Source organism: Diaphorina citri, unplaced genomic scaffold (assembly GCF_000475195.1).
Source record: "Diaphorina citri unplaced genomic scaffold, Diaci psyllid genome assembly version 1.1 scaffold30, whole genome shotgun sequence".
Taxonomy (NCBI): Eukaryota; Metazoa; Arthropoda; class Insecta; order Hemiptera; family Psyllidae; genus Diaphorina; species Diaphorina citri.
The window spans coordinates 266753-292338 of NW_007377468.1; the positions used below are offsets into that span (position 1 = coordinate 266753).

Sequence of the window (25586 nt, forward strand, 5' to 3'; positions counted from 1 at the left end):
TTCTTTTTCCGCAGCACGAAGAAAACCTGAAATGCAACACAAGTGACATATAAATGGGGATATATTTGGAAAATTCTCCAGAAAGTACCTATTAAGATGCAAATTTTAAAACTAGACCACCTATCTTTAGTGAGCTTTCTTGTGATTAGGTGATTACTAAAAGCATCTAGTACCTTCATGCTAAAATTGGATTTCAATCTTTCAGTCATTCGTCATTGGTTATTTGGCTTACCGTGTCAAGCAGCTCAACGACTTTGGCGAAGAAATAATACCAGCCCGAGCTGTAAACCTGAAAAACAAAGCAAACACAGACTTAGTCTTAATGTATGGTATCCCGCCGGCTCGCCGTGGTGCGGTGCCGAAAAATACCTAATAGGTAAGTACCTATACGAATTTGCAATACTCACCTTTCTCTAACTTTATAGGTAGATACCTACTTTATCCCAATACTTATCAGTAGCTAGAGGTTCTATTAATAACTACCTACAGCTAAATACTTACTTATCTATGTATATTGTATAGGTATATCTACAAATATACCGATCTACAACTAAATACCTACCTATCTGGAGTAATACCGACGTACAGCACTAGGTATAGAGGTACTTTGCTGGTCTGAATTTTGCATGTTTAATTACTTTTAGGTCTTCGAACTTTCTCTTTACCTACATTTTTATCGACTAAAACTTGGTCAGAATTATTTGTCTATTCCTCATTATTATTCGTAATTTATTGATGAATTTGGCTCAATATTATAGATTTGTGGCCACAATAGGTAGTCCTGTACCCATTTGCTTTCAACGCATGTTCATAATAAGTACCTAAGTATAGATAGATTATAGATACGCGAGTAGCGAGTAGGTACACAAATATGGCTGATAGTGATAACGGATCTTATAAGACAGAGAATTCAGCAGGTATCTCACAGGATATACACAAAATCTATGATTGCAAATAGGTACCTACCTACCTAACTAAAAGAAAAAAAAATCTCATAAGACACAGAAAAGACACAATTAAATCGATACAAATCTCGATTGCTTATTATGACACAAATCAAACACACGTTTGTCTGGTGTGAACATCACACGACTTTCTATTACATTTGAGTACCGAACCCGCAACTTCTCAACTGTAAGTCAGAGAGTGCTAAAAGTAGCACCATTCGATTCCGCGTGAAAAATCACATGGGATTGACTATTTACTTGCTTATTTGGTAACGGTTCACGAATAAAAGGGAAATTTGTCGACACATGGAAGTATCGAACCCGCAACTTCTCAACCGTAAGTCAGACAGTACTACAAGTAGCACCATTCGATTCGGCGTGAAAAATCACATTGATTAGAATATTCACATCCGAATGACCAAAGGTTTTCTATGTCTCTTACCGTTTTTACGAAATAAGGGTTAAGCAACAGTGACTTTGGTTAATATCAGGATGGGTGACTATCTGATTTTTACCAAATTGTTACAGTCGCGTCCTTGTACCATACCGGGATAGCATACCAAATTTCATTGCTTTACGACAAACTGTTCTTGAGATATTTTGTTCACAACCTTTTCAACATTTTCCACGAAATGAGGGTTAAGTAACAATTACTTTGGTTAATATCTGGATGGGTGACTGTCCGATTTTTACCAAATTGTTACAGTCGCGTCCTTGGACCATGCCGGGATAGCATACCAAATTTCATTTCTCTACGATAAACCGTTCTTGAGATATTTTGTTCACAACTATTTACTTTTTCCCATTTAAACCTGTAGTACGTACGTACGTACGTTCGTACGTACGTACGTTACGTACGTACGTACGTTACGTACAGACCATGGGCTAAAAACCACTTTTTTGGAATCAGGGGACCCCAAAACGGATATTTCCACCCATTTCCCGATTTTGAAAATTTGGACCGATTGCAATACTTTCATTACTAGTATAGCTCCGCTATACTGTAGTAATAGAAAGTAAAAAAATCTCATAAGACACAGAAAAGACACAATTAAATCGATACAAATCTCGATTGCTTATTATGACACAAATCAAACACACGTTTGATTCAATGCCTACTTCATTGAAATAATTAAAATACCCGGTGATCACCTCAGCATGTAATCGGAGTTTTAATTGTTCCATTAACCAGTGCCGAATCAATTTGTAGCACCTATGCTACACATTGTCGTACAGACGTGAAATGGACCTTACTGTAATCTTATCATTGTAACAAAAGCTTCCTTTTCTGTCCATCAAAGTCAGATGTCCTATCTTGGCAAAGTGTTTGGCTTTTACCTAGGATCATAAAAGATACTGTCTCACACACCACGTATGTAGAGATTGTAGATTGTAGGTAAGTAGGTATATCAAAACTTTGAAGAGTTTGAAACCTGACAAAATCGCCTCTGTTTGCCCAAGGACGATATGTATCCGTGTATCGTAGCTTGATAGAATTCTCTGAAAATCATAACGAAGATCTCAGCACCGCCACGATGCCCTTTAAAGTAGATACTTGTCTGGAAGGATATGGAATATCGGATATCAGAGATACGTGTAACATCATGGTCTTGTTTCCGCACATTAGGCAATCTGCCCAGAACCAGCAACCTACAACATCACCACATGCAGTTCCAATAATTTCTGAAGCTATCTTAGAGGGTAAGTAGGTATATCAAAACTTTGAAGAGTTTGAAACCTGACAAAATCGCCTCTGTTTGCTCAAGGGCGATATGTATCCGTGTATCGTAGCTTGGTAGAATTCTCTGAAAATTATAACGAAGATCTCAGCACCACCACGATTTAAAGTAGATACTTACTTGTCTGGAAGGATATGGAATATCGGATATCAGAGATACGTGTAACATCATGGTCTTGTTTCCGCACATTAGGCAATCTGCCCAGAACCAGCAACCTACAACATCACCACATGCAGTTCCAATAATTTCTGAAGCTGAAGCTATTTTTTAGAGGAACAAAACTGAGAACAAAACTTCTCGTCTCCTGTACGGTAGGTACCAATATTTGCTCACTAAATTTCTTTTAAAAGGTTCGGTAATTTCGGTCCTACTCCTATGGTACTCCCTGCTCACTCATGAGAACCTTCCTAAATGTCCTGACTGTGTTCCATTCATACAGTACCTACTTACGTGCCAACCAATTTTTTAGAGGAACAAAACTTCTCGTCTCTTGTACGGTAGGTACCAATATTTGCTCACTAAAATTTTTTTTAAAGGTTAGGTAATTTCGGTCCTACTGCTATGGTACTCCCTGCTCACTCATGAGAACCTTCCTAAATGTTCTGACTGTGTTCCATTCATACAGTACCTACTTACGTGCCAACCAAAGTCCTATCACAAAGTCGAAAAACTTCAACCCTACTGGAAGTAGAACCCTGGACCTCCGGCACACAAGAACAGTAATGCACCACGGATGTAACTTTGTTAATTTTTTGTCACATTCCAGCGTGTGTTATACTGTCCTCAGTTCCTGTATGACTCGCATGAATAATTGACGAGAAGAAAGTTTCAGCAACTTTGCGGATATAGAGTGTGTCCTGAAGAAGATGGTGTAACGACGAGGTGAATCAAATGTTATCGAGGCAGTATGGACGGTTTAGTTGACATCGATCGATGGCGATCTACGGCCGGGCAACTATATGTGGAAACACCTTAATAAATACGAGACCTTAAAATGTCCGTCGCTCCAATCACGCTGCTCCACTCCTTTTGGAACGATCGTCAGTGGCCAGCTTAAATCCGAAGAAAACAATGATGGGTCGAGTCCCATCACTGGTCATGGGACATTTGGAACATATAGGGACAATGGACAAATGACGGATCAATTCCCATAATGACAGTTTCACACTGTTTACTGGGCAGTTGTGGTCAGCGGTGACAGTTTACTGGGAAGGTAGTTCTTCATTATCAAAGAAAACAATGATGGGTCGAGTCCCATCACTGGTCATGGGACATTTGGAACATATAGGGACAAATGACGGGTCAATTCCCATAATGACAGTTTCACACTGTTTACTGGGCAGTTGTGGTCAGCGGTGACAGTTTACTGGGAAGGTAGTTCTTCATTATCCAACCCTGGACCTCCGGCACACAAGAACAGTAATGCACCACGGATGTAACTTTGTTAATTTTTTGTCACATCCCAGCGTGTGTTATACTGTCCTCAGTTCCTGTATGACTCGTATGAATAATTGACGAGAAGAAAGTTTCAGCAACTTTGCGGATATAGACTGCCTTGTTATGTTGGAAGGAATGTGTTGTCTAAAGCCCTCTCGATGTCAAAAGAAAGACGAGAGAGGTTTTGCGAGTTATTCTCTCTCCGTGCATGTTTGATCTGTGTAAACCGCAACATTGTTACATATTAATCGTTATGCTAAGTACTTTGGTTATTGTGTGCGTGTTGCCTGATTCTTTTATGCTAAGTACATCGTTAGAACACTTTGTATAACACGAGAGCCATGCAGACTATGTTGTGTGTAGGCAGAACTGTTTCGTGTAGACGCTTTTAATTTTGTCTAATTTAGTCATTCAATTGATCAAATCGTTCGGGTACTCGAGATTTTAGCACCTTTAACAATACAACCGGATAGTATGCAAGATGTTTGGCCTGCATTTTATGCATTAGGTATGCATTTATTTAATGCATTTTGCCATTCTTACGGGGCCCAGAATATGCGTTTTTATTATGAATCATTTTTGAATGGGAATAATTATTTTGGAGTCGTGAGTGTTCCCATAAATATGGTTGGTCCTTCCTGTTTACATGTGATTCTAGTCTTTATTTAGGTATGTACCTACTCTGATGGTCCGTACGTATACATAATTATGTATGTATTAGTTATTAGTTACCTATGGCTTGATATACAGTGTATTGTTGGATTAGGTAGTGCCTACTTGCCTATAGTTATTTAAAGTACCTGTCTGGATTAGTTACCTATGGCTTGATATACAGTGTATTGTTGGATTAGGTAGTGCCTACTTGCCTATAGTTATTTAAAGTACCTGTCTGGATTCAGATCAAAGTGACAAATATGGGAATTAGAGGAACAAGGAAGTTCCGAGGGGTTGATTGTGAAGATGTGGCGGGGATGTTCCAGTCTTGACGATTGACAATAATTTCTAATTTTCTCTGCACAACTCTTTATTCTGAAAGCTCATCTTTTTTCCTCCTGATCCTTCTCAGATTCTCCTAAGTAGGCGTTCCACAACGAAGAACCGACCATCGCCTAGTACCGACCCAAGAGAAACAGCGGGGATGTTCCAGTTTTGATGACTAATAGCAATTTCTAATTTTTTGATCACAACGTTTTATTCTAAAAGCTCATTTTTTTTCCTCCTGATCCTTCTCAGATTCTCCTAAGTAGGCGTTCCACAACGAAGAACCGACCATCGCCTAGTACCGACCCAAGAGAAAATAAACAAACCATTATGCTAATGAATAGAAGCGTCATCAACGGAGCCTTGACCATATTACCGATCCTCGCAGAAAATAAAGAAATGGAGCTATTTTTTCTGCGGATGGTCGATGGTTTCGGTGAGGCCGAGGGTCAGTGGTCTATATATGGGCGTAGTTGTGGCTGCGCACTAAGACTCGTATTTATGAACAAGAATGATCGTTCTTAGATCAGTCTCAAGTCAAAATTGACCAATCAAATGCCTTGAGACTATGCTTCAAAGTTCTCATATTTGATAAGTAGGTACATCAGATAAGTATAGGAAAGTATCTAGATTTAGAATGTTGTGAGAGACCTGAGAGAAAAGTGAGGCCTGGGCCCTAGGACAACTCAGTGATCAGACTTAGTCTTAATGTATGGTATCCTGCCGGCTCGCCGTGGTGCGGCGCCGAAAAATACCTAATAGGTAAGTACCTATACGAATTCGCAATACTCACCTTTCCCTAACTTTATAGGTAGATACCTACTCTATCCTAATACTTATCAGTAGCTAGAGGTTCTATTAATAACTACCTACAGCTAAATACTTACCTATCTATGTACCTATATTGTATAGGTATCTACAAATATACCGATCTACAACTAAATACCTACCTATCTGGAGTAATACCGACGTACAGCACTAGGTATAGAGGTACTTTGCTGATTTCGTCCATCACGAGAATCGAACTCTCAAGTTGACTCTTGAAATTGAACAATGAACCAGACTGAAGATGAAAGTGTGTTGAGCACGACTGGAAAAATACCTAATAGGTAAGTAACTAAGTACCTATACGAATTCGCAATACTCACCTTTCCCTAACTTTATAGGTAGATACCTACTCTAACCCAATACTTATCAGTAGCTAGAGGTTTTAATAATAACTACTTACAGCTAAATACTTATTACCTATCTATGTATAGGTACCTACAAATATACCTATCTGGATTAATATCGACGTAGGTACAGTACTAGGTATAGAGGTACTTTGCTCATTACGTCCATCACGAGAATCGAACTCTCAAGTTGACTCTTGAAATTGAACAATGAACCAGACTGAAGATGAAAGTGTGTTGAGCACGACTGCATGATGCCATCGAGTCAATTTCGTGCATGATTCATTCACATTGCACCAATACCCAATACTCCGAAGAGTCTTTATGCTAGGGGTGCACAAACTACGCCCCCTTCTACAATAAAGAGGTGCTAGGTATTTTTTTTAATCGGCGCAAAAGCGACAATCTAAATTTTGAAGAGGTTCGACAGAGGGAAGGAACTGTAACTGCTAAGGTCTTATCGTCCCGAAATCGAAGAGAGAAGGAAAACAGGATAGGAGAAAGCCAGTCGTTCCCAGAACGAACATTATCCCATCAGGATAAAAACGTCCCGGGCCCGGGCGGGAATCGAACCCGCGGCCTATTATTTTACTTATTAAAGTCCCCGATAGGTACATCAGAGTTTTGCTTATTTTTTTCGTCAGGCATTTGCTTATCATTTGATTCGGGACTATCCCTGATGGCACGCTTGACCATATTACCGATCCTCGCAGAAAATAAAGAAATTGAGCTTTTTTTTTCTGCGATGGTCGATGGTTTCGGTGAGGGTCAGTGGTCTATGGTCGTATATAGTTGTGGCTGCGCACTAAGTCTCTTTTGACTTTTAGAGCCTTGTTGAACTGTCTACTACCCCGGACATTACGTTATGTGGATTAGTTGGATTAGCGAAATAGTTATCTGTAGGTGTTACCTATTGCCTATTGGGTAAGTAGATTGGTCAGAATGTCTTTGTTAGACTTTTAGAGCCTTGTTGAACTGTCTAGGTACTACCCCGGACATTACGTATGTGGATTAGTTGGATTAGCGAAATAGTTATCTGTAGGTGTTACCTATTGCCTATTGGGTAAGTAGATTGGTCAGAATGTCTTTGTCACGCGTGACTTGGTTTGTTATTTTTTGTTTTCTTTATATTCGCTCGTGCTTTTTTGGCAATAAAATTATCTCTGCTTGAATAGGTCCTAAGCCTGTGTGAGGTTCTCGCGAGAGAGTATTATCACAATTTTTGCTAATAAATTTGAATTAATCCTCTTAATAGAAAGTGCTCGCTGATTGTTGTCTGAGGCGATAGAGTGTTAGGTCTGGGCATTATGTCATAATCAGTTTATTTTTTTCACCCGAAGATCTTTCGACCATTCGAATGATGAGTAGGGTAAGTTTGCGCAGACCTTTGATGCCGGCCAATTTGAATGCCATTGTAAAAGGTTAGACTGGACGTAAATCACTGGCATTGTACAATAAGTGCTAATACGGATTTAATAGACAGCAGTGATGGTACTGTAATAACTAGGTACCTATACAATGTATACCCATCTGAACAAGGAAAATGAAATAGGTAACCAAGGCATTACCTATTTCATTTTCCTTGTTCAGATAGGCCATACAACTCAAAAGTTCACTCTAATGCCCATAAATATTAATGGCATCATGGCATGTACTGTGATGGGACTTGGTAGACCTGTGCATGAGCCCTACAACGCCATACACTTGAATTTAGACCACGCTACGCCACTGTGCCTTGGTAATAATTATATGAACTTTAAACAGGTAAAACTGTTGAACTGAGTAGTCATCTTTGTGTGGAACAGTAGTTCATTTTTAAACCCCTTTTCCGCCTATGTTTGTTAATTATAGCCGCCTGACAATCGATTTCAAAACGATTCAATTGCCAGGCCTTAGATTTGGACGTTCTATTTCATCAGATCATTTAGAGTCGAACCACCAACCGCCAGGTCCAAAGTCCTCCGCGCTATCCACTGCACAGTGCACACCTTGTATAAGTTTTTTCCTGACAGATATCCTTCTCTTGGCTAGGCCACTGAAGCTTCAGAGAGCTGGTAAAACTTATGGCTTATAGCCACTGGCCTAGCCAAGATAAGGATATCTACTAGGAAACAAGATGTAAATGAACTTGACCAATGGTGTCCATGGATCCTCTGGCCTGCGGGGTCAACAAATCTTGAAGAATAATGTAAATAAACTTAATAAAACCAATGTAAAGCCTGCGGGGTCAACCAATCTTGAAGAATAATGTAAATAAACTTAATAAAACCAATGTAAACAGAAAAGGCAAATAAATATACAAATATATAGTATGTCCCAGAAGTCCTCTCTAAGGTATATCCCTTTATCTTTTGAACGCATAGGAATTTTTGAATTCTGATCAAGACCCTGTAGAATATTGAGGAGTATAATAGGAATAGGCAAATAAATCAAACAAACTAACCAAACTGTCAAAACTCAAACGAATTTGACAGTCGAATTGACAATCGAGAAAATTGCCAAGTTCCTTGTCATTGTTTGCCTACATCAATAAAGAGGTGCTCTAGGTATTTTTTTTAATCGGCCCAAAAGGACAATCTAAATTTTCGAAGAGGTTTGACAGAGGGAAGGAACTGTAACTGCTATGGTCTTATCGTCCCGAAATCGAAGAGAGAAGGAAAACAGGATAGGAGAAAGCCAGTCGTTCCCAGAACGAACATTATCCCATCAGGATTTATCAGTCGGAAGATCCATTGTGAAAACAGGCTGATCACATTTTGCTCATTTTCTACGATAAGTTGATCGCTCTATCTCTTGAATCCCAAAACCCAGAAACCTGAAATTTGGTAGGAACATTCCTAAATAAGGACTAAAGGGCCGTTTAGACGCTCAGTCCCGGACTGCCGTCCAAGTTTGATGAAAGTTTGAGCGTGTAAACACTAGTTTGATGGTTCGCACAAACGTTTGCGCAAACCAAAAAAATCTTAGAGAGAGAAGAGTTTGCCGAAATATAATACTTACCTCGAATTGTGATCAATTTTTCGTGGCGAAGCACGGGCAACCTGCTAGTTCTTCAGAACATTACTGTGTCACTCCTTTGAAGGTTTTGCCACCAATCTCGAGATTTTCAACTGCTCTTCTTTCTTCAGATGTTGACATTTTCATGTATTTTGTTTTCTCCTCATTAACAACCAGTCCTAATGCTGTTCCTTTATCTTCCAATTCCTTATACAGATCAATTAGTCTTTGTTTTGTTCGTGCAATTAGAGCAATATCATCGGCATAAGCACAAATCTGGGTCGACTTGATGAAAATGGTCCCTCTTTGGTCTATGTCTTTTATAGCTTCATGTAGTGCAATTATGAAGAGAGTTGCTGATAAACTATCCCCCTGTCTAACGCCTGCATTGATATCAAAAGTATCACTCAGATACCAGCCTTCACTGATCCGAATGCATTGTATAGTAACATGTAAAGAACTAATATAGTCATTGGCTTAAATTAATACATTACACATTATTATGCCTAACGTATCTACAGTCGAACAGAGATATCTGCGACTCAAATTAGCCTACCTGATAATTGTTTATTTTCATTGCCAAATCTTAGGCCTGAGTTTAAAACAAGCAAGTGATCACTTCTGTTTACGAGATTATCAAGTGTGAAAGGCTAAATGTCCTATATGAAGCACAAATGGCAGATTGAACATGTTCAGCCTTTCGCTGTTGGATATCGGATATCCTACAATTTGTATTACCTATGCTACAATTGCTACTCATTGTTGCACAGATGTGAAATTAATATAGGTCTACTGTAATCTTATCATTATAACAAAAGCTTCTTTTTCTGACCAACAAAGCCACATGTCCTATATTGGCAAAGTATTTGGCTTTTGGATAGGACCATAAAAGAAACTATCTCACATACCACGTACCTATATATGTAGATTTTGTAGAGTGTAGACCTAAACTTTAAAGAGTTTGAAACCTGACAAAATCGCCTCTGTTTGCCCAAGGGTTTATCCGTGTATTGTAGCTTGGTAGAATTCTCTGAAAATTATAACGAAGATCTCAGCACCACCACGATGCCCTTTAAAGTAGATACTTGTCTGGAAGGATATGGAATATCGGATATCAGAGATACGTGTGACATCATGGTCTTGTTTCCGCACATTAGGCAATCTGCCCAGAACCAGCAACCTACAATATCACCACATGCAGTTCCAATAATTTCTGAAGCTATCTTAGAGGAACAAAACTGAGTACAAAACTTCTCGTCTCTTGTACGGTAGGTACCAATATTTGCTCACTAAATTTCTTTTAAAAGGTTAGGTAATTTCAGTCCTACGCCTATGGTACTCCCTGCTCACTCATGAGAACCTTCCTAAATGTCCTGACTGTGTTCCATTCATACAGTACCTACTTACGTGCCAACCAAAGTCCTATCACAAAGCCGAAAAGCTTCAACCCTACTGGAAGTAGAACCCTGGACCTCCGGCACACAAGAACAGTAATGCACCACGGATGTCACTTTGTTAATTTTTCGTCACATCCCAGCGTGTGTTATACTGTCCTCAGTTCCTGTATGACTCGCATGAATAATTGACGAGAAGAAAGTTTCAGCAACTTTGCGGATATAGACTGCCTTGTTATGTTGGAAGGAATGTGTTGTCTAAAGCCCTCTCGATGTCAAACGAAAGACGAGAGAGGTTTTGCGAGTTATTTTCTCTCCGTGCATGTTTGATCTGTGTAAACCGCAACATTGTTACATATTAATCGTTATGCTAAGTACTTTGGTTATTGTGTGCGTGTTGCCTGATTCTTTTATGCTAAGTACATCGTTAGAACACTTTGTATAACACGAGAGCCATGCAGACCATGTTGTGTGTAGGCAGTAACTGTCTCGTGTAGACGCTTTTAATTTTGTCTAATTTAGTCATTCAATTGATCAAATCGTTCGGGTACTCGAGATTTTAGCACCTTTAACAATACAACCCGATAGTATGCAAGATGTTTGGCCTGCATTTTATGCATTAGGTATGCATTTACCTATTGAATGTATTTTGCCATTCTTACGGGGCCCAGAATATGCGTTTTTATTATGCATCATTTTTGAATGGGAATAATTATTTTGGAGTCGTGAGTGTTCCCATAAATATGGTTGGTCCTTCCTGTTTACATGTGATTCTAGTCTTTATTTAGGTATGTACCTACTCTGATGGTCCGTACGTATACATAATTATGTATGTATTAGTTACCTATGGCTTGATATACAGTGTATTGTTGGATTAGGTAGTGCCTACTTGCCTATAGTTATTTAAAGTACCTGTCTGGATTCAGATCAAAGTGACAAATATGGGAATTAGAGGAACAAGGAAGTTCCGAGGGGTTGATTGTGAAGATGCAGCGGGGATGTTCCAGTTTTGATGACTAATAGCAATTTCTAATTTTTTGATCACAACGTTTTATTCTAAAAGCTCATTTTTTTTCCTCCTGATCCTTCTCAGATTCTCCTAAGTAGGCGTTCCACAACGAAGAACCGACCATCGCCTAGTACCGACCCAAGAGAAAATAAACAAACCATTATGCTAATGAATAGAAGCGTCATCAACGGAGCCTTGACCATATTACCGATCCTCGCAGAAAATAAAGAAATGGAGCTATTTTTTCTGCGGATGGTCGATGGTTTCGGTGAGGCCGAGGGTTCCAATTATCTACTCATCTCAGAATTTGGGTTCCGTAATTTTTATTTTTTATGAAGTTGTTCTCCCTATACTGGTTCAATTCTGAAGGTAGATAAATAGGTAGATAGGCATTGTGAACGGGTTGGCACGTGTCTTGTTAATGGAACATTTCGGAAAAGGCTGAACTTCATCCCCAGAAGTTCAGGAAGCCCTATATAACAACAGGGTACATACGTACCAACTCAAGTCTAGGTATAACAATAACTTATCCTGAGTACCTACCCATGAGTAGACTTGTTGCCAAAACCTACACTACATAAACTTTACCAGATGAATTTAACGTCACCAAATGTGTTCTATCCCCCAACAGACTTAGTACGATAAGATTGGTGCCCCTATGTATGCCCAATCTCATCACACGGTATCGGCAACACGCCAGGCCAAGTTCCAGTAAGCACGCCTGTGTATCACGAACCAATTCAACCGATATTTCCTAAAGAACTTTTTTTTAGATTGTACCTCGGTACCGCTTTCGCATTACTTCAAGGCCCCAAAGAACTTACCAGCTGGATTTTGGGCTCAAGTTTAACAACCTCGACAAGGATCGGAATTGGATCGCTTTTCCCCCACCAGATATTTCGCACTGTTCTTGGCATTGACATCATTTTCAAGAGATTTTCTAAATCAAATAGTTTTGAACCCGAATTTACCTTGTTCCTTGAATGACTATTGTAAGGCATGGAAGTAGTAATGAGATAACTCAACGTAGGCCTGCTAAATATTAGAGAAAATACCTTTTTTTCCTCTTTCCACTTAACACGATTTCCTCCAGTGTTAAGCAAGTGTCATTGATTGGGGATATTTTGAGTGTTTGTCTTGGTCAGTGAACTCTAAATTCATAACAATTGAATATTGAATGCTATGGGCTATTTGGGTTACACCAGCAGACTTCCTTTGCTAATATTTACTCCCCTGCTGAATTAAGAAGACGCAAGTCATACTAAGCGACTACAAGTAGGTACTGTAGGTACAGGTAGTCGTTTTCGTTTCAACCTATCATCTAGCTCAGGGAAAATAAATTTGATGGTACAGTTTATATAAAACGAGTTTTATTCGTCTAAATCCAGATTTGAGCGGGTGTGAAGCTTCTGGAGGTTTGATTCATTTGTTCGAGAGGAGACCTTTAAGGTATGTCTAAACTTAGGTGTATTATAATCTGCCAATTTTCTCTTCCATACCGTATTTTGGTATTGGTATAAGTAGGGCCATCGGCTTTAAACGCCCTATGTCACTGCGACCTGATTAGATCTCTTGTGACTTTCCCTTTATTAATCTAAAAGAGCCCTAGACTTCAATATCCTGTGATTGATCTTCGTTAACATGACCAATACACCTGTGGTGTCAAAGTTTTGCTTCTTACCATAGGAAATTGCCAGATTATAATACATGTCGCTCTACCATTCATACAGTGTAATCCTCCCTTTAGTGACCCTTGCAATACCTACAAGACCTAAGTACATACATTGTATATACGGCACGTGTGTTTATAAATAGTTATGTAGGTAAGACCACATATAGGAAAATTATGTAGGTAAGAACTAACACTCAAGTTTAACAACCTCGACAAGGATCGGAATTGGATCGCTTTTCCCCACCAGATATTTCGCACTGTTCTTGGCATTGACATCATTTTCAAGAGATTTTCTAAATCATATAGTTTTGAACCCGAATTTACCTTGTTCCTTGAATGACTATTGTAAGGCATGGAAGTAGTAATGAGATAACTCAACGTAGGCCTGCTAAATATTAGAGAAAATACCTTTTTTTCCTCTTTCCACTTAACACGATTTCCTCCAGTGTTAAGCAAGTGTCATTGATTGGGGATATTTTGAGTGTTTGTCTTGGTCAGTGAACTCTAAATTCATAACAATTGAATATTGAATGCTATGGGCTATTTGGGCTACACCAGCAGACTTCCTTTGCTAATATTTACTCCCCTGCTGAATTGAGAAGACGCAAGTCATACTAAGCGAATACAAGTAGGTACTGTAGGTACAGGTAGTCGTTTTCGTTTCAACCTATCATCTAGCTCAGGGAAAATAAATTTGATGGTACAGTTTATATAAAACGAGTTTTATTCGTCTAAATCCAGATTTGAGCGGGTGTGAAGCTTCTGGAGGTTTGATTCATTTGTTCGAGAGGAGACCTTTAAGGTATGTCTAAACTTAGGTGTATTATAATCTGCCAATTTTCTCTTCCATACCGTATTTTGGTATTGGTATAAGTAGGGCCATCGGCTTTAAACGCCCTATGTCACTGCGACCTGATTAGATCTCTTGTAACCTTCCCTTTATTAATCTAAAAGAGCCCTAGACTTCAATATCCTGTGATTGATCTTAGTTAACATGACCAATACACCTGTGGTGTCAAAGTTTTGCTTCTTACCATAGGAAATTGCCAGATTATAATACATGTCGCTCCACCATTCATACAGTGTAATCCTCCCTTTAGTGACCCTTGCAATACCTACAAGACCTACATACATTGTATATACGGCACGTGTGTTTATAAATAGTTATGTAGGTAAGACCACATATAGGAAAATTATGTAGGTAAGAACTAACACATATAGGACAATTATGTAGGTAAGACCTAACACATATAGGAGACCTTAATCTTATCCACCTAAGCGGTCACTATTAAGTTCCAATGTATAGATTTCAATATCACTAATGGCACACGATATTTTGCATCCGGCGAGGCTTAGGTATGTAGTATGTACCCTATGCGTATCGATATGTAGGTAGATATAGATAGGTATACCTCATGTGTGGAGGTTGTGTAGGTAGGTGTAGGGAACTGGATGGTGTAGGTAAATAAAAACAACTACCTAATACCTAGTTGCATTTTTTTTTTTAATAGAATTACATATATACGTACCTACTACTCCCTGGTTACCTTTGTCTTCACCGGAGAATCACTCGTCCCTTTAATTAAAATTACAACAACCGTTGTAAACAACTGCTGCTACTCCACAAACGCAGCGACAGCAACGATTCACCACGACGATTGACGCGACGGCTGTAGACTATGCTTGGACACAGCTTTAAACCGGGTTAAAGATCGACACCCATTTCACAGTGGACTGAATGCAATGCTTCGGAAAAAATATTCGAATGTATATCAACATATTATAAACGCACCATCCTAACAGTAGGTATCCTAACGATTTGTCAACAGAGTTCTCCTCAACAGCTAATCCCGTTTTCATAATTGGTTCAAGTTTGTGAAATATCCGGTGTGTCACATTGACTTTGCGACATTGTTCCCCACATTGCCCTATGCAATTACGCGTCGAGCCGTTTTATGCAAATAAAATTACAAACAAACAGAGATCCCAAGTTAAGTAAAACCATGTAAAAATGTGCATTATGCATATAACTTGTAAAGGTCTCCAGGTCGAGAGTCAACGCTCGGTCTTGAGCTGTGTCAATGTCGTCGAGGCAGTGTACGGTTTCAGTCGACGTCGATCGACGGCGTTGCCTATGTGTGGACACAGATTCAGAGGGGGACCAAATAATGACCAAACTTACCAAATACATAACGTCGTCATCATGATGCCTGGGTAGAGGGGCGCAAATATATTTCCAGGACATACCCGATTTCCTCGATACAATGCTTCCACGATCAGAATACTCACAATCAGAAATTCGGGACTGAATCTGTTCAAGGTAGCCAAAACCAAATGTCAGCCCAAAGCAATCACCCTACTTAGGGCTGATTGAGAGGCTGACGAAAAACGCTGACCCTGTGTGTACACGAGAAAAGGCGAAGAAGAAGAAGGAGGAGGAGGTACTGGATCTGTCCAAGAAAGGGGGAGGATACTTCTAAAACAGGCACTATTATATTTTCTATTGAAGAACCTTCTTACAATTCCATATTGTCAACAATTTACAATTTGTTCAAGGTCAACCCGATAACCACAGTTCGGGCCGCCTGAAAATCCGACAGGGAGTTCTGTTTTGCATAAAGTAGATTTCCGCCTAGTTTTGCCAGTGTACATTGGATACTATTATGAATAAAAACTGCACGCATTGATATGTGAATGAATAAGAAATGTATAATTTGATAGAAGGAAAAAGATGAGATGTCGACCATGGAAAAATTAGAACTCAATTTTCATCTCTGTTGATTTTGTTTCCATGGTAACATTTTGATAATATAAATACATAAATACATGACAGTCTCCCCTCCTTAAATGGATCACACATGGGAGTTCAATATAAGACATAGTCACCAAACCGTACAGGAGGACGTCTGTTTCGTACAGGACGAGCGGCTGGTGGCTGAATGGCTGGTGATTGAACTGAAGATCTGATTGGAGATTGAGGTTGGATGACTGGAGATCTGATTGGAGATTGAGGCTGTATGTCTGGAGATCGAGGTAGTCCGGGTATATTAAACGTCACAGTCTTCTTAGGTACAAGAGAAGGGCGAAGTTGATTAATGTGGCGCTTAATTATTCTTCCAGAGTCTACCGGTGAGATGATACCTTCAGCTTCTAATGAGTCAAGCTTTTTCTCTACTTTATCTAGAAGAGCGTACGGCACTGAGCGTTCTTTTGTGAACACAGGTTTAACGTCTTTACGTAATTGAAGACTTACTTGAAAGTTAGGCACACATCCGATCTTTTCTTCGAATACCTTTGGGAAACGCTGAATAATGTCATCAATGGACTTGATTTGATATGCTGGAGCAACAGGGTAGCGGTTCTCAACGTGTTGGTCTATCTGGTTGAGTTCGATCTGTAGAGCACGTATCCACTGTCGACCAAGCAATGTGTCGTGTCCATCTGGTACGATATGAAGTTCACCCATCATTTCCTTATCCTTGTACTGGACATTGACGGAAACTTTTCCTCTGGGTTTGATAATGTTCCCGGTGTATGATCTGAAAGCTAAGTTAGATTGTATGACTGGAGTGTCTAACTCGTGTGTACACGAGAAAAGGCGAAGAAAAAGAAGAAGAAGGAGGAGGAGGAGGAGGAGGTACTGGATCTGTCCAAGAAAGGGGGAGGATACTTCTAAAACAGGCACTATTATATTTTCTTTTATTGAAGAACCTTCTTACAATTCCATATTGTCAACAATTTACAATTTGTTCAAGGTCAACCCGATAACCACAGTTCGGGCCGCCTGAAGCTTTGTATTGGGACTAAGTCAGAGCCAGTCATTGACATTGTCAGTGCTGAAGCTTCTGTGAAGAACCACACCAGGTAAATAATGCCTTGAAAACCAGCCTAGTTATAGCTTTGAGGGTAGTGCGTCTGCTTTGAAAGGGTTCGATTCCCGCCCGGAGCGGATTTTCGGATTTTATCAGAAACAGATAAACTGGCTTTCTCCTATTTTGTCGTCCCGCAATTGGGAGAAGGAAGACCGGATAGAAGGAAGCCAGCCGTTCCGAGAACGAAACTTATCCGTTTAGGATAAAATCCGGCCCGGGCGGGAGTCGAACCCGCGGCCTAGCGCTTATCCACCTTTATCCATGTGTAAATCAGCATTTATTCATACTATCCCGTTTCCTGGTTTCCGATTTTCCCTTATCCTACTGTTTCTTTCCTTATCATACTATGTAGATATGGCGAGGAATTGTAAGGTTCTCGTATCGAGACTCTAATATCAAAGAGGAAGCTGATAGGCAAATCAACAGGTGGGTATGCTGTGATATCCAAAAGTATTACCTACTTCCTTGAAAAGGATACTAAGGCAAAATCGACACGTGGCAAATCGAGAAGATTCAAAGTGTGATTACCTTGACCTTTTTGGCCTACACTGAAAAAAAAATCGACCTTTTAAAATCAAGGAAAATTCTTTGTAGGTAGGTATTCTAAGGCGGAAAAAAGATGAGTGTTTAACCGCCGCATTTATTTCGAAGCAATGAAACAACCGTTACATTAGACTCCTGTGGTCTGAGTCGTAGCACGATCATCCCGTAGTATGCCTCTCATTAGATGGGCGAGAAGAGACACAATACTTCCTTCCCATTTAGGTGCTGCCATGGATTAACACGAGAACACCAGAGGGTAATACACACTGGAGAACGCGTTTCATGTAACCCAGTGTGCACCAACCTATTATGTATTTCTCTCGTTTGCTGTATTTTGATCTTGTAAAAGCCGCTCTCATGAAAAATCTGTCACCGACCTTGACTCTTGACGTCAAATGAATTAATATTTTTTTCAAAGTTCAATAAACGAAATCGATGACATGTGGCTTAGTTAATTAGCTAGATTATACACGTGTATAATTGTATAATATGCAATGTATAATATGATTTGACTTAAAAAAAAATCCTGCCCATGCGGGTAAGTACCTATTGTGTAGGGGAAGATCGCCTAAAACCGGATACCTATTTTTGAAAACGGTTTAGAAAAGTTATTGTGAGCGTTAGTTCCTTAAAACTGAATGGAATTGATTTGAAATTTAGTTTTCTTTCCAACATTAGTACTCAAGAACTGCCAAATATCATGAACTTACCTTATTGTGTACCTACTTACCAACATACATTCCGTGTCCGTGAGATAGGCACCTATCGCACGGTGTTGAAAGGATGATTTAGGATTTTGAAATTATTGAATTTACATTATTCTTACCGTTTTACAGGTACAACCTAGTATCCAATAATAATAAAAACGGTAAGAATAATGTTAATCTCTTTGCAAAAGCCCATACAGAGTACGATTTCCGGCCTCCTGCTCTTGTGAGTAAACTGTGTTCAAATGAGCGAAATGTATATTTTTTTGTTGTATTATATTATATTTTTTTTTTTTAATTTTAATAAAATCATTTGCATGTACCATTTCATATTCATTAGGCTGTTATAACCGCTACGATCAGACATTTTACTAATTTTATGTACATAATTATGTAGGTCTGTCTGATGTTTGTCTGTCTGTCTAGGACACCATTTAAAATTCTAATAAATTATGAATTTAAGTGTATATTGAAAGAAAAAGGACCTAGATGGCCCCATTGACCCCAGGGCCGCATTTAGGGGGCCGGCGCCCCCCCCCCCCCCCCGGCCCCCTTTTTCTCCTTTACGCACAGACTCCGAAAAATTGGGGTCGAGGGGGGTTTGGCCACCCTCTCTCGCCACTTTCGAGCTTCATTTTTCTTCCTGTACTGTAGGCCAGACTTCGAAAATTAGACGCATTAATGTTTGGACCCTCGCACCCCCCCGCCCTCGGCAAAAATCCTGGATACGGCCCTGAAGATGCGTACGCTATTTTTTACTGGCTTCCAATTTTCATTAAAGTAATGTCGGAAGACCCTCCCGCGCCCCCCCCTCGCAAAATCCTGGATACGGCCCTTTGACAGACCCAGGTCTCACAGACCTGGGTCTGTCAGACGCACTCAGGGTGAGTGGCCGGCTTATCACGAAAAAGATTTTACGCGTATCAGCCATCAGGACGGATTACAACTTGGGCTCAGAATTGTGTGCTGTAGTCTGACCTTGAATTTTTGGATCTTTTCCTTCAAGGCTGTGAGTAAAATAAGTTCACTTTGAATAAAATTGAACTAATTATTACCTACTAATATGACACAATTATTACTGACTATTGTGCCAAAGCTAAAATTCAAATCTCGGTACATTCCGTTTCGGTGGAAATAAATGTGGCCACGCGGCCCAACCCGCGAATGTTTGTGGGATGTGGACAATTGGCCATTCTCGCCCATATGAACAAAACAATACGCAGCGACATGCTAGAAATAAATTTAACTACCTAGGTATGTTTTCGATAACTCTATGGTCAGTGTGGTTAGTCTCGAGTCAACTTTATCAAACCTCATCATTATCCACTTTAATAATAGATTTTGCTGAAATTTCCGTGGCTTTAATTATTCTTTGCACGCATGGTTTCTGGCGAATTTATGATTTGCCAATTATTTACAAAGTTTAATCGATATACGAGTACCTAATCGGGTATTATAAGTACGAGGGGTTTGGACGTTCGGGGGTTTTTTAATTAAGAGGATACTTAAAGTCACTTGAATATGCTTAAACATATTAGTCTTATGGGCTTATAAATCCATAATACGGAACTCTAGCGGATTATAATTTACAAGTACCTACTTATTTAATATAGGGAATTTTACAACATACTTGCATGTGGGTATATTTACGGAACTCTAGCGGATTATAATTTACAAGTACCTACTTATTTAATATAGGGAATTTTACAACATACTTGCATGTGGGTATATTTAAATGGAATCTTAATTGTAGGCAGCTTGTAAAGCGTACTCGTATTTTCCCCTCAATATTTTGCAAACTAGGTATCTCCTTAGATCTAAGATTTTCAAGGCGACGCCGAAGACAGTGAATCAGTAATGTTAATGTACCCAAATAATTATAGATAAGTATGTGTGTTTCCTGCATATAGGTACCTAATACATAATTATTATTGTTTAGCAAGTCTGGTTTTATTAGTGGGTGGCCTAACGTCACAATTTTGGCCAAAAGCTGCATTTATTCAGGAAAGCACCAAATTTGGTATGGACCTTCATTGGCAATGTTAATGTACCCAAATAATTATAGATAAGTATGTGTGTTTCCTGCATAGGTACCTAATACATAATTATTATTGTTTAGCAAGTGTGGTTTTATTATCTTGAACATAAGATGGGTCTTGACAGCGTAAGCTGGATTGACCTGGTCCTTTATTTATTTGAGTAAATAAAGTGGTAACCAAACAAATTTGGTGCTTTCCTGACGAAATGCAGCTTTTTTGACGTTAGGCCACCGACTATATTATCTTGAACATAAGATGGGTCTTGACAGCGTAAGCTGGATTGACCTGGTCCTTTATTTATTTGAGTAAATAAAGTGGTAACCAAAAGTTGTGACGTGAGCCTAGTTAGCTTGGAAGGTGTGGTAAGCGCTAGGTCGCGGGTTCAATTCCTCCCGATTTTATCCTAAACAGACTCGTTCCCGGAACGGTTGACTTGCTTCTGTCCTGTCGTCCTTCCTTTTGATCGAAGTCAATGGAATCGCGTGAATGCATGTGGACGGAACACCCTGTATATGAAGAATGCCACATAACTGTAACTGCCAGCATCCAATATCTTCCGAGGCATATACATATTTGAATAAAGAAAGTACTTATGGATACTTAAAGTACTTATAGATAGTTATATGTACTAGCTATTCTTAGTACAACTGACATGTTGTGTGCAGTCATGATTGGTTCTCAGTCTCTACAAGATGCAATGACCTTGACCTCTGACGACAGAATATAGGTATCTACTTACCTAGCCCATATTTCACGTCTTAGGCGTAATAATACTTGTCTCATCTCTTATAAAAGGGAAATACATACTATGTTTGCATGTAAATGTATAACACACTGCATGCTGAAGAACTTGGCCTGGCGCACTGCTGTGCGTCTAGAGGTCTAGACGAATTGTTTAGGGAAAACTGATAGAGAGAAAGAGAGAGAAATGGGAGTAGACCTATCAACCAAAGCGGGATCTTGATTGGATTGCACTCCATGGGGTTGCAATCGGTTCCTGTATTCGATTCTAGAAAAAAAAAAAAATCTTCGCACCAAAGCACTAGGCAAAATGTTTGCATGTAATGTATAACACACTGCTTGGATTGGATTGGAAAGGAACAAACGTAAACGTTAACAACAACATAAATTTATTTTGAAATTTTATACCTACATAAATACATGTTTATATCTAGGAGAAAACGTTTTGGTCATCCTGGATCCTGATCAGGAGATTGAAAATAAAAATAAATCAAAGGCCACACATACCTTTCCAAAGAATTTATTTCAGTTTCGGGCACGATTTTATTACGATAAAAATGGTATTGGAAGGTAAAAACTAAATAAAATAATGTAAAAATACTGAAAATTTAGCACCTTAATTAAGCAAAATTAAAATAAAACACTTGCTCTCTCCATCGCTGTTCGAACTGACTTGAAAACATCGAGTACCGGACGTGCTCAATTTCTTCATCACCAAATTAATTTTAGCTAGGATGAGAAATGGCTGAAATTTCAAGGACAAGATTTTACACCGAATAGAAGAGTTCTTGTTGAATATCTAGTGAACCTTGAATAGAGAAAGAGTGCAATTTCCAGGAAGTTTACTAGGTTTTGGCAATAAAGTTATTAAAGAACATTATAATAATTGTAATATTAGACCCTTGCTTCGTTTTCATCGTCACCATCATCATAACCAGCTGTTATCACTACTAAAACTCATATCACTACTATGTAAGAACAACAGACAACTGAAGAACTGACTTTTTATGGCCTTTGCCTTCGGTAAGGAAAAGATTACCGAGGTACCTTGTTACCCCTACATCGGACAGCTCAAAATAAGTAGGTGCCTGCATTTTACGGATTCAATAAGTAGTTACTTTGTATTACAGAAAAAAAAAGAAGTATCATGTTGTATAACAATACATAAAGCATCATCGGAGCTATCATTCTATCAACATAACTATTGACTATTATACCTACCAGTAATAAAATAGCAGTTATCATGAGAACCTTTTGCTACCAAACGCAGGAGGTATCAAGTACGTAGGTATCTGAATTTCCAGAGGTCTTGCTCTCCCTTTGCCTTTGCGCAGGAGCGACCGTGCAATGTTCTGATGTGTCCTGGAGCTATCATTCTATCAACATGATTATTGACTATTATACCTACCAGTAATAAAATAGCAGTTATCATGAGAACCTTTTGCTAATAAACGCAGGAGGTATCAAATACCTAGGTATTTGCAGAGGTCTTGCTCTCCCTTTGCCTTTGCGCAGGAGCGACCGTGCAATGTTCTGATGTGTCCTGAAGAAGATGGTGTAACGACGAGGTGAATCTAATGTTGTCGAGGCAGTGTGGACGGTTTAGTTGACATCGATCGATGGCGATCTACGGCCGGGCAACTATATGTGGAAACACCTTAATAAATACGAGACCTTAAAATGTGGTACCGAATTTACTGTTGAATACTGATCTCAGGACAACTTTCAGTACCTATATGGTGTCGATCAATCGTGTCGACAAAGTAAGTTATAGAGTCAGAGTGTGCAGGCTCGTATAGAACCTACCCAAACTTGACAATACTAGACCTGCCCGAAGTTGACGGTACTATTACTGTTGAATACTGATCTCAGGACAACTTTCAGTACCTATATGGTGTCGATCAATCGTGTCGACAAGGTAAGTTATAGAGTCAGAGTGTGCAGGCTCGTATAGAACCTACCCAAACATGACAATACTAGACCTGCCCGAAGTTGACGGTACTATTCAAAGAACTCAGACATTCCCTCATAGGTCTACATGATACCTCATGAGTACGCACACTATCATTTAGACCTGACAGGTACGGCTGAAAAGTTTCGCCCGTCGGGTCTACCCTATACTTGATGAGCACACACGTCTATGTTCTATCCAATTATGTCGAAAACCACCAAAAAGTGGTTGCACCGATCTTCCGAAAGTTGCGTATTCGATCCTTGTCACATTTGAGGGTTTCTAAACAAATTTCAAGTTTTCAAGTTTTACGGGTCTTGAGATATTTTTCCTGGCGTTGGGCCTTACCATCTCAGAATACCGTTTCGTTGTAGGCATTAAACTTATTGAAATAAACAGACAAAAGGAACAGAGGAAACGAAAGAGAGAGAAAGATCGAGGAGGAGGGGGAGAGAAAAAAGAAGGAGGGAGAGAGGAATGGCGAGAGGAAGGAGGGGTAGGTAGCGACTTGAAACTATGACTACGAATTAGATACCTGCCTATACCTAGCTAGTTTCATTTAATCCATAATCTTTTGAACAAAGATTAGATTAATTCCATTAGTATTAGGTACCTTGAGAGAAAAATAAATACTTAGATGTACCTATACCTAAGACCTAATGTAAAGAGAGAAGCAGAGAGAGAGAAAGAGAGAGAGAGAGAGAGAGAGAGAGAGAGAGAGAGAGAGAGAGAGAGAGAGAGAGAGAGAGAGATAACGAAAGGTATCCTGGGAAATGATTGCCTAGCTCTAGCTGTTTATAATATCAGATTGTACCAGACAGTGGAAGCAAGAAAAAGCAAACATAATATGATTTCATTAGACATAGATAATGATATCCTAAAATAGAGTCATCTTACAGACAGTCAGTTAATGGTCGTAGAAAATTCATTTAGGAAAACATCGATCATGTACTTGTCAGAGTCATTGTTCATTTCATACAGGTCGATTACTTCACAGTTTTGTACTACTGCGTCTACATGATTCATACCATATGTACGTAGGTAGAGAGGAATTCGATGAGTAACTTTAACTTTGAATAGAATTAGTAAGACCTCATCAGTTACACTTCTCTCTATCAAACCTCTTAGAAAATAATGTCCTTGGCACATAAATAATTATATCGTTCAGGAACTTCCCTGTGACAATGTTGAAGAAGACATTGTTGATAAATGTACACTTGTACAGCTCGAGTGCACACAGAAATGACACATTGTCCACTATAATGGACAATTATTAGTACTTGTTAATTGCCCTACTTGTGTTCAGATGATGCGTTTGATTGGATTTGTGCAAGGGCAATGGGCAGAGCTCTAATTTGATATTGTAGGAAGTGGACGAATATTATTAGAAATTAGAAGTAAGTACTTAATAAATTAATTGATGGGGAAGAGAACAGGAGCTTCATTCGGGAAAAAATTGCAGAGTAATACTATCAATGTATCAATATTCTCATCAATAAGTATATTGAGAGTAGTATTGATGAACTGTAAAATTATTGACAGTGTGCAGATAGTATTGACAATACTTTTTCATGGTAAATATACGTAAGTACTGTCACAGTACAACGCAACGGTAGAAACACAGTACTGTCACGTGACGTGAGCTTATGGGGAGTCTGAAAAAATGTATTTCAAAGTTTTTCCATTGGTAAAGGTAGGGCCATCGGCTTTAATAAACGCCCTTGGTCACTGCGACCTGGTTAGATCTTTTGTGACAAAAGTTTTTCCATAGTATTGTAGGTAATCTCGTTAAGGACAGCCAAACTACTATCCACGTCACGTGAGCTCACATGACGTGACGTGATAGTAGTGTGTTTCTACCTTAATCAGTGATGTCAGTTAAAATTATTGATAGTGCGCGGGCGGTATATGTATGACAATAACAAAACAACAATATGTAGGTAGATACATACTATCTACGACGTTTTAAGTGCTGTAGGTGAGTGTGAGTAAATGTACACTGCCTCGACAACATAGATTCACCTCTCGATCGACGGCGCGGAGTCGATTAAGTGTGGACACAGCGTATTAGGCGCCAAAACTTTCCTGTGGTCGTCAGTTACCAAATTGACGGAACTGACCTAGGTATTTCTGTTTCCTAGTAGTTTCCCAAGCAAATGAATGATCGATTAAGTAACTGGGACAACCTCTAGAAATTACAATTTCACAATAAAAATGTCCATTGTTCTGTGAAGAAAATCCTGCCTATATCACAGTCACAGGAAGTACCTCCTACTGTTCTATTTACATAACTTGTCTAGGTGCCAGGTGTACCTAGGACCTAAAAGTATACTAATAGCAAATAGAGAAATGTTTTTTACATCGTACAAAGTACCCCTAGGAGGA

At 39.2% G+C, this 25586-nt stretch overlaps 1 protein-coding gene across 3 annotated transcripts in view; it reads right to left on the minus strand.

The window, feature by feature from the left end:
* LOC103511057 (elongation of very long chain fatty acids protein 7-like) overlaps positions 1 to 25586 on the minus strand; it is a 43937-nt gene that overhangs the window by 17320 nt on the left and 1031 nt on the right. The window lies entirely within an intron of this gene.